Below are 9,355 nucleotides of genomic sequence, written 5' to 3' on the forward strand. Positions count from 1 at the left end.
TTCTTGGCAACCGGTTAACCAGCCTGTTGGACGGCACAGCCCCCTGAGTACCCCAGAGTGATGGCTTTGTGTTTTTCCCTTTACCTCTTCTATGGACTTCTGGGGTGCTCTGGCTGTCCTTGGCCTTTGGCCACATTGGTGCTCTTGTCTTATCATCTGTCAAGTCCTCTTCTGCTTGTTCTATATACTCACTTGTGAGGTGTTTACTGGACCTTCAATAGTCCATAATAAGCTGCTCAAGAGCCTTCACTCAACCCAGCCTGCAAACTCTAACCCAGAAGGAAGCAGTCATTGGTTCCAGGATCCCAGCCCTGTTGTCTTGAGGTACGTGAGCACCATTCAGCTTGGTCTAGGGAGCTCTGAAGAAAAGGGTCACACAGATCCTCTTCCAAGGGCTCAGTCCCTAGATGATTTAGGAACATGGATAACCAAGCACATTGCAAACCACAACCTACGTATACAAAGATCCTGAGAGAATGGAATATGGCTGACACTGAAGAGATTTAAGAAACTCTAACCAAGTTTCAGGCCCCAGGTATCTCCACAAAGGGAGGCTGGGGGTGGGTGGTAGGTAGCCAGACAGAGGCCACCTGAAGACACTAAGAAGAGGAGGAGACAAAATAGGGGTGTGGCACTGTGTGAAGAGCAAAAATAATTTGCTTCAATCAATGAAATCATGTCAAAGTTTTAATCAACCCTGTGACAGTATTTGCCGGACAGGACTGCACCGTCTCACTTGAGCTCATATGCTCACAGTGGCTGGTATGGCATGCACAAGACCAAGGTCAAGCCGGTTAACATCCAAAAGGGAGGGGCTCGTGGACTCCCGTCCTTAGCTGAAGAGCTATTGGTGGTTCTTTGTTGCTGAAAGGGGAAGAGTCAGTCCTTAGCGATGTGGCTCCTAAGAAGGTACCTATGCCCCAGTAGATGGTTCCCACACACATGCATATACAGGCAGCTTCAAGCGGACATGAAGTTGGGAGAGTAAAGTAGTGGGGAGAGAAGGAGGGGTCACAAGGCTGTGGGAGGAGCGAAAAGAGAGGTGGATTTGAGGAGAATGTGCTGCATGCATGCATAAAGGTCTCAAGGAAGTGTCTCTGAGATGTCCTTCCACCGATTCCATGCCTTCCATCAATGATTTGACCTTTCTCAGTTCTTCAAACCCTAGATGAGTGGGAATATGCCCACTCTACCTCAGGATGATCCTACAGAGGTGAAGGTGATGTCCACAGCATGGCATGTGACCCCTGCTCCCTGGTAAACATATAGAACATGTGGATTTTCCTCCCATTTGGCACATTCTATCCAATAAAGACCTCTATCTTTATGAGTCTACTTTTTCATTTTACATACATATGTACATGTATTTGTATGTGTGTATGTGTAGATGTGGATTTTTTTGCATGTTTGTGTATGTCAGTGTGCTTGTATATATGTGAAAATAGGTGAAGGCCTGATCTTCCACCTTATTCATTGAGGCAGTGTCTCTCAATCAAAATGAAAGCCACCAATATGGCTAGTCGACCTCTTTTGTTCTCAGCAGGCTCTGCCTACACATGGAGCACATACACACAAGCTTGTACACACACACACATACACACACACACACACACACACATGCACGCATGCAAACAAGCTGTATATACTTAAATACACATAAACAATTTTTGAAAAGAAAAGAGTATTCACAGTATCTTTTCTAAGCCAATAATGTGTTTGTTTGTTTTTTAAGTACACATGGATGGTTTTCTGCTGGAAAAAGGTGCAAGGCTCGTCACACACCTCTCACTTGGCCACTTAGGGGTATGTTTGAGAATACTGAAGTTGTCACATTTCAGTACTGAGTAAAGAGAGTTCCAGTATTGAGTGTTTGTGTGCATGTGTGTTGTATGTACTTACTAGTGCAGTTGTGTGCAGGTATGTGTTTTTCTTCATCACTTTCCAGCTTTGTTCTTTGATTCAGGATCTCTAAGCAAATCTGGAGCTCATTGATGACTAGGCTTGGTGGCCAACGAGCCTCAGGGATCTGCCTGTCTCTGCCCCCAGCACGGAAGTTACCAATATTCGATGCCACACCCAGGTTTTTGTGTGTGCCTGGGATATGAACTCTGGTCCTCATGTTTGCACAGCTGACACACGGATTGAAGCATGCCCAGCATGTTCCAATATAAACTAAAGATCATCAGGAATGCTCTGTTAAGAGGAGGATCACATTAATATGAACCTTGGCATTTGCACTATTGAAAATGTATATCATAAATCAGGCTATCACTGACACTTGTGTGGTTAAAATAATTACTTTCTACCCCTAGTCATGTAGCCCTTATTATATTATGGAATATTTGAAAATGACACTTGGTCATGTCACCACTGATTCTACCCCCTCACCCCCCAAAAAAATCTTTAAATAGTGTGGGTACTTGACAAGCTAAATGTCATGGCAAAAAAAGCTAACTTCAAGACAAAAATGTTCCAAAATACTAATTATCACATAAAATCTCATGTTTTTACCATTAGTATCAAATACTCTGAGTTGAGTTACATTCCTTTGGTAAGGGGTTATTTTTATTTCTGAGAAAATAGATAAACAAAAGCAAAACCTGAAACCTACAGCCTGTTGGTTTGTAATTCTTTCAACTAAACACTAACAACCACTAAGTGTGTCTTCGGAATTCTGAGAGGACTTTGGTATGCATCAAGATTGCTTAAAACTGGTTCATCAAGGTCATTCTTATTCAAAAGGTGTTTTTTTTTCTTTCTTTAGCTGGGAATGTGAATGTGTGGCCTTGGGGTAATAATAACCACTAATATAATTTAGCATCAGCACCTTGATTTGTGTTCAGCTCCAGCCATGTTACTCATCATTAATTTTGTACCATTTGTACAAATATCAGTAGAATGAGAGAGATAACAATGTTTTGGTATTATTATAAAAATATATAGCTAACGGCTCCATGAAAGGGTCGCAGGGGTATTGGTTTACTTGGATCTCGTTATGCACATCTTGTTGAGTTGAAGTGGCTCAGTGGTTAACAGTGTGCTCAGCTTTTGCAGGGGACCCAAGGTTTTTCCCGATACCTACATGGGCTGCTCGCAGCACCTGAAACTCAAGCTCAATGGGATCATATGCCATCTTCCAGGAACCTGCACTCACATCAGCACACACACACTTAAAAATAAAAAGTATTAGTTGAAGGATTAAGAGTTATATTCAAAGGCAGTTACATAATGCTTCTCTTATAAAAGTAGTGGTAAAATTTGAATTTTATTGTCCCAAGGAGAGATATAGTCAGAGACCATGAAGTATTCTTCTGTATGACACGAAATCTACTGAACCATTTGCCAATGATGCCGTGGAAAAGAGCCACTAATATTCCTCTACAATTCCTCTCAGAGATTAGCGCTGGTATTAATGAGTTATAAATTGATCCAGGGGATCCAGAAACAAGGAGAGAGGCTACCCTCTGAAACATACAGACTCAAATAGTACATGTATGTGCATGTAAATGAGTGACAAATGCACTATGTACATGGAAAGGAGAGATGGACATATATCCCTCTATGGAACCAAGTACAAGAAGTACCACATGAATCTAACATCTGCTAATCATATGCTATGACAGTAAAGAAGGATGCATAGAATTGCTGGAATCCGTTTCTTGGTTATCTCTTGACTTCAATACGACAGAAAGAAGATAGAATTCCTTTGGGATATCAAATGGTCTAACAACACAAACATCTCACTGTGTGCAGCATGAAACATACCAGAGGTTCTTAGCATAAGTGTAACATGGAGTAAGGAAGAACAGAATAAACAGATATTCACGTGGAGGCCTGTGTTCTGTGCGAATGGCTGGCTGTCTGCTGAGTAACAGTAGCATAAGAACAGCCACAAAGAAGCACAAGGCCCACTAGTGAGCAGCACCCACAGATGCCCAGTTGTCTTGACAGAGCTGTGTAGTCCCCCAGAAAGAAGTACTGTTTGCTGAACATAGTCTCCTTTCACTTAACCTTCTTGGTGCCATCTTTTTTCTACATTCTTCTCTGCTCCTATCTGATCCTCCATTAGCACTTGTGTGGGCTTCTAGAGTGTGCCTGGACTTGCCAACAACCCTGGAAATTTTCATTTACCTTGCAACTTATCAAAACTTTCCTGGCTCTTTGGGGGCTAACCTAAAGTCTGTCAAGGCTGCAAAACTCTACAGAAAAAAAAAAGCTGTTTTAGCTCATGATTTTTGGGGACCCATGAATATGGCTCTGGTCTCAGCTTTTAGTGAAAGTGTATATATTTAAGAGAGATGCTAAGCAAGAAGGACCCTGGATAAGGTGCTCAATCTTCATTCAGAAAAGCAAACAAGATAGACATTGGAAGAGGGAGAAAACAGGGATCAGCTCAGGAGCCTACCATAGAGGGCCTCTGAAAGATTTTCTCCAGCAGGGTATCTAAGCAGATGCTGAGACTCATAGCCAAACTTTGGGCAGAGTGCAGGGAATCTTCTGAAATAAGGGGGAGATATAAAGACCTAGAGGGGACAAGAGCTCCATGAGGAGAACAACAGATACAAAATATCTAGACACAGGGGTCTTGTCTAAGATGCCTACTCCAACCAAGGACCATTCATGGAGATAACCTAGAACCCCTGCACAAATATAGCCATGGCAGTTCAGTCTCCAAGTGGGTACCCCAGTAAGGGGCACAGGGGCTGTCTCTGACATGAACTTAGTGGCTAGCTCTTTGATCACCTCCCCCTGAGTGGGGAGCAGCCTTACCAGGCTACAGAGGAAGATAATGCAGCCAGTCCTGATGAGAGCTGATAGGCTAGGGTGAGATGGAAGGGGAGGACCTTCCCTATCAGTGGATTGGGGAGGGGCATGGAAGGAGAAAAGAGAGGGAGGGAGGGATTGGGACAGAACAAGGAAGGGGCTACAGCTTGGATACAAAGTGAATAAATTGTTATAAATAAAAATAAATAAATAAATAAAGGAGAAATACCACATGCAGAGTTAGGGAGCAAAGCAAGACCTGGCTTTGTTAATCTATAACACTCTTGGACACTAATCTAGAACCTGGATACTTGACCTACTCACAGGATCTAGGATGCATCCATTCATCTGGATGGATACCTAGTGACCTAACTACCTTGCATTGGGCTCTGTGTTTTCCAAAACTTCTCCAGTTCAACATTGCCACAATGGAGGTCAATCTTCTGGCACAAGAAATTCCCAGGAGGGGAGTAATATTCAAAGCACATCCAACTCAGCAAGGAAGGTGGGAGTTGGCATCAGAGCCTTGAACCTTGCCTGGTGACCTAGGATACTGAAGGCATTATCCAACTTACTTTGTAGAGGCTTCTCTGTCCAGAAGAACAAACCACAGATGAAAATTATAACCAGATGTTCATAGTGTAGACATGGAAGGGAGGGAACCCGATTGGTATCTTAGAAGTAGCAAGCCACTCAGGTGAACATCAGGAAAGACTGAGTGACCAAGAAGGACATTCCTGAATTCTCTCTCTCTCTCTGAGACAGTGATTCTCAACTTTTCTCAACTCAAGGAGCCCTTTAGTTCCTCATGTTGTGCTGACCCCCAGCCATAAAGATTATTTCGTTGTTACTTTGTAACTGTAATGTTGCTACTGTTATGAGTTGTAATGTAAATATCTGATATGCAGGATCTCTGATATGTGACCCCCAAAGGGGTTGTGACTCACAGGCTGTGAAAGTTAAAATGGCCAGCCTTCCTAATGATTAATTATTGGAGAATCTCACTTATTCTCCTAACTTTTTTTTTTAACTTAGCGCCACTGTGCTCCTGGCCTGGCCATAGGACAATGAAATGACAGAAATAGATCACACTGGCATTTAATGTGATTTATTTAACCATTTGAAGTTCTTGAATTTTCATTATTTTTTTCTTTTAGAAATAAGATATATGTATGTGTGTGTGAGTGAGAAAGTGTCTGTACAGGCAGTACATGAGTTCAAGGAAAGGTTGCAGCCAGGCTCCCTGGAGAAATTACAACCCACTGTCCTCAAGTGGACTCCTATAGCCATTGGCAAAAGTTGGAATTAATAAAGCCATCATGAAGAAAAGTGTAAAGTTGCCGAGTCCCTGGAGGGACATTTGGTTGAGTCATACTCAGCATTAAATTAGTTCCTGGGTTTATTTTCCAATTCTTAGGTGTTCTTACACACACACACACACACACACACACACACACAGAGAGAGAGAGAGACAGAGACAGAGACAGCTAATGCAATTGTACTCTTGTCCTTCAGAGTTCCCTATCAATGCCTTGTCAGCCAGTGTGATTAGACCCAATGGGTGACTCTAGTATCTTGTCATGATGAAAAGTGAATCCACCATGGGGATGTTGGGAATATAACCCAGGGCCCCTAGAAGAGCAGCCAGAGGTCTCAACCACTGAGCCAACCATCTAGACCCCACACTTGACTTTTAAATCACTTGCAATAATACAGGGTAACAGAAGCAAAATGCTCTTGAGTACACGTAGCTCCACCCTCCATCGATAAATGGGGGAGAGAACAGGCTTCACATACCCAACCTTAAAATGATTTATTTTTTCTGGGCATGAGCTGAGGAAAGGCTCTAGATAGGGGACAGTTGCCTAAGACGCAACACCCCCCAGCTGTTTCCAGCTGGAAAGAAGGCCAAATGTGACTGACAACTATTAGGGTACCAGACTAGGATACCCCAGGGCTAAAGTTTTGAACGTACACCTCTCTTTGCAAAGATGACGAGATCCTCTGTTGGGAGATGGCTCTCAAAAGCCATTTGGGCATTTCAAAAGGAAATTGCTGCACCTCCTTTTCCCTTGGCTCTCACTTGGGAGCCGGTAGCAATGTAGAAAGATTGGAAAGTGGGGCTCTCAGAAAGCGAAGCAGGTGCTGCCCCTCCTCTGTCTTCTACCATGGAGTATCTAAAGACTACACTGAATTGCATTTGCCTGTTTCTTTATTGATAGCACTATTTCCACAGTTAAGGAGAAAAGAAGGTTGTAAATTAGAAAGTCTGTGTAACTTGTGACCAAGTACATGACAAAGCAAGGAAGGGTGCATTTTGGCACACACTTTCAGACAGCCCAGCTCATGGTTGCCTGCGCAGTGCTTCTCGGCAGTGCGAGTGTAGCAGAGGGATGGCTTCACTTCATGCTGGACAGCAAACAGTGTGATGGACAGACTGGAGACTAGCTGTGACAGGGCATGAGCATTCAAACCCTGAAGCGTGGGGAATGTTTCAGATTCAAAACCCAGCAATTACCAACATTAGACTTAATGATCATCATCCATGCTCTCCAAAGAGGATGGGAATGGCACTGGCAGCTTGCTAAGCTATCTGCAGATGCTAGGTGCTCATGGTTCTTAGGATTACAAACAATATTCCTGAGCCATTTTCCAAAGTGGATGTTAGCTCCATGCTTTCATAATAACTTCTGCTTTCCTCTCCCCCACCCAATGCCATATGCCTCTCACATTTACACAGTACACATCCAGGCTTCCAAAGGGAAACTGGCCTCTCATCTCTTGCCTAATTCCAGACTTTTGGAGACGTGACTTTGAGCAGTGCTGCTGGCTCCATTCCCCCAGTCAGTGGGCAGTGACCTGAGTTATCCCAGGGGCAGAAGTTCAGGGAGACAAATTTTAGTCAGCAACTGCGCTCTCAGCTGTGTTACCATGCGGTCTTAGGGTAAAGAGAGAGCCCAGAAAAAAACCTCATGTGTTATAAGGGTGATACACTGTCTGAACGAGCTCCACAGGGCATCGCCTGGCTTAAAGTGTCAGTTTCCCATTTGATGTGAGTCTCATTCACAGGGCATTGGGTCAGGCAGTCACTTACCTGTTTTTCCTCGTCTGAACGATATGTTCGCTGCTGTCAGAAGAATCCTCATGGACCAATTATCTGTCCATGTCAATACACTCCCAGCGCTGTTTACAGGCAGGCTTAATAGGGGCAAGAGAACAGTATATTTAAAATTAATAAAAACACACTGCGGCATGAAAATAGTGGGTGGACAGTGAAAACGAAAGTGGGATCTTTAGAGGCTGCCCCCAGATGGCTTTAGCTTCCGCCCACGTAAACGCACGATCCTGGTAAAAGCTTGATTCTTAGTATGAGGTCTCAGTTAACCCCCAACCAGACTGCCCAAACTCAGTCCTTCCTCTGTCTGAATTCTATATGGGTCTGCGACCCGTATAGTTGACTACACAGATAACTCCAGTGTGACTCTGTTCAACAAAATGGTACTAGAGACGCCGACTCGGCATTAGCTCAATCGCACCTGGCTCTCCCGCCAGCTCGCTCACGAAGCTCTGCCCCGCTCTCCTGCAGTGCTGAGGTCCCCTTGATCTTATCAGGGGTGCACCTGCAAGCCGCCAGCTCTGCAGGCTCACTGAAGCTGGCTGCTTGCCAGTATCTGCCCTTCACAGGAAGGCTACACTTGCAAAGCTGAGGATTAATTTCCCGGATATGAGGGGATCTCCACCAAGGCGGTGGTTAGGGACCCCTCCTTCCTTTCTTTCCACTCCCTCTACCTACCCCATGTTAAGATTTCTGTCTTTGAGCTTCTCTCGAAGCCCCGCTGTCAGCAACGATGTTTTAGCCTATTTCCTATAACAGAAAAAGGAGTTCTCAAATGGGTAAAAGTCTGAGTTGGCCCTCATTGTGTGGAAACATGAAGGACTAGGAACTTCCTACATCTTTCCCTTCTACTCCCTGCCTTGGACTAGAGAAACTGGTACAGTGTCAGTAGGAAATGCTCCCCCACCCCCCTCAGGCTAGTGGCATTATTTAGAGGGCTATGGAAACTTTAGAACATGAGACTGAGTTGAAATAAGTAGGTCTCCGGGCCAGCTGCTTCCCTCTCACGGGTGAAGTAAGCTACCATGATGTTTTCACATAGAGCGCTGGTATAAACGACCGTGAACAGGACCCTCAAAACCACAGCCAAGCGAATTCTTTTCTCCTTTTCAGTTGTTTATGCCAGGTAATTCGGTGACAGCAGCGGGAAAGCAACCAATGCGGTAATCATCCCTAATTATTAGATCCCAAGTTTAGAGATGGTGGGTTGGAAAAGAATTAGACAAATTACTTCTATTATACTAATGGAACCTTAGATCCTGAGTCAGGCCTAAGCGATCCTGAAGATGAATTAGAAGTCTATGTGCAGAAATGAGTGCTTAGACTCTTCGGTTGGCCCACACTGCTGCTGGTTTGACGTCGCTCATCTCAGTTTACTCTGGCAGCTGCCTGGTGGAGTCGTTATGAATAAGCCCCTGGTCTCCCAGAAGCCTGTAGAAAGACAGGTCGTGTTTCCCACCCTGCAGGAGAAGAAAA

General features: G+C 44.2%; 1 long non-coding RNA gene across 1 annotated transcript; it reads right to left on the reverse strand.

The window, feature by feature from the left end:
* Positions 1 to 758: 758 nt before the first annotated feature.
* LOC132646415 (uncharacterized) lies at positions 759 to 8,394 on the reverse strand. The gene is made up of 3 exons (XR_009584674.1): positions 8,301 to 8,394; positions 7,859 to 7,962; positions 759 to 864 (listed from the first exon to the last, which is right to left on the reverse strand). It is a non-coding gene; the product is annotated as an uncharacterized LOC132646415 (long non-coding RNA).
* Between the last annotated feature and the right edge of the window lie 961 nt (positions 8,395 to 9,355).

The sequence above is a fragment of the Meriones unguiculatus genome, chromosome 11 (assembly GCF_030254825.1).
Source record: "Meriones unguiculatus strain TT.TT164.6M chromosome 11, Bangor_MerUng_6.1, whole genome shotgun sequence".
Classification (NCBI taxonomy): domain Eukaryota; kingdom Metazoa; phylum Chordata; class Mammalia; order Rodentia; family Muridae; genus Meriones; species Meriones unguiculatus.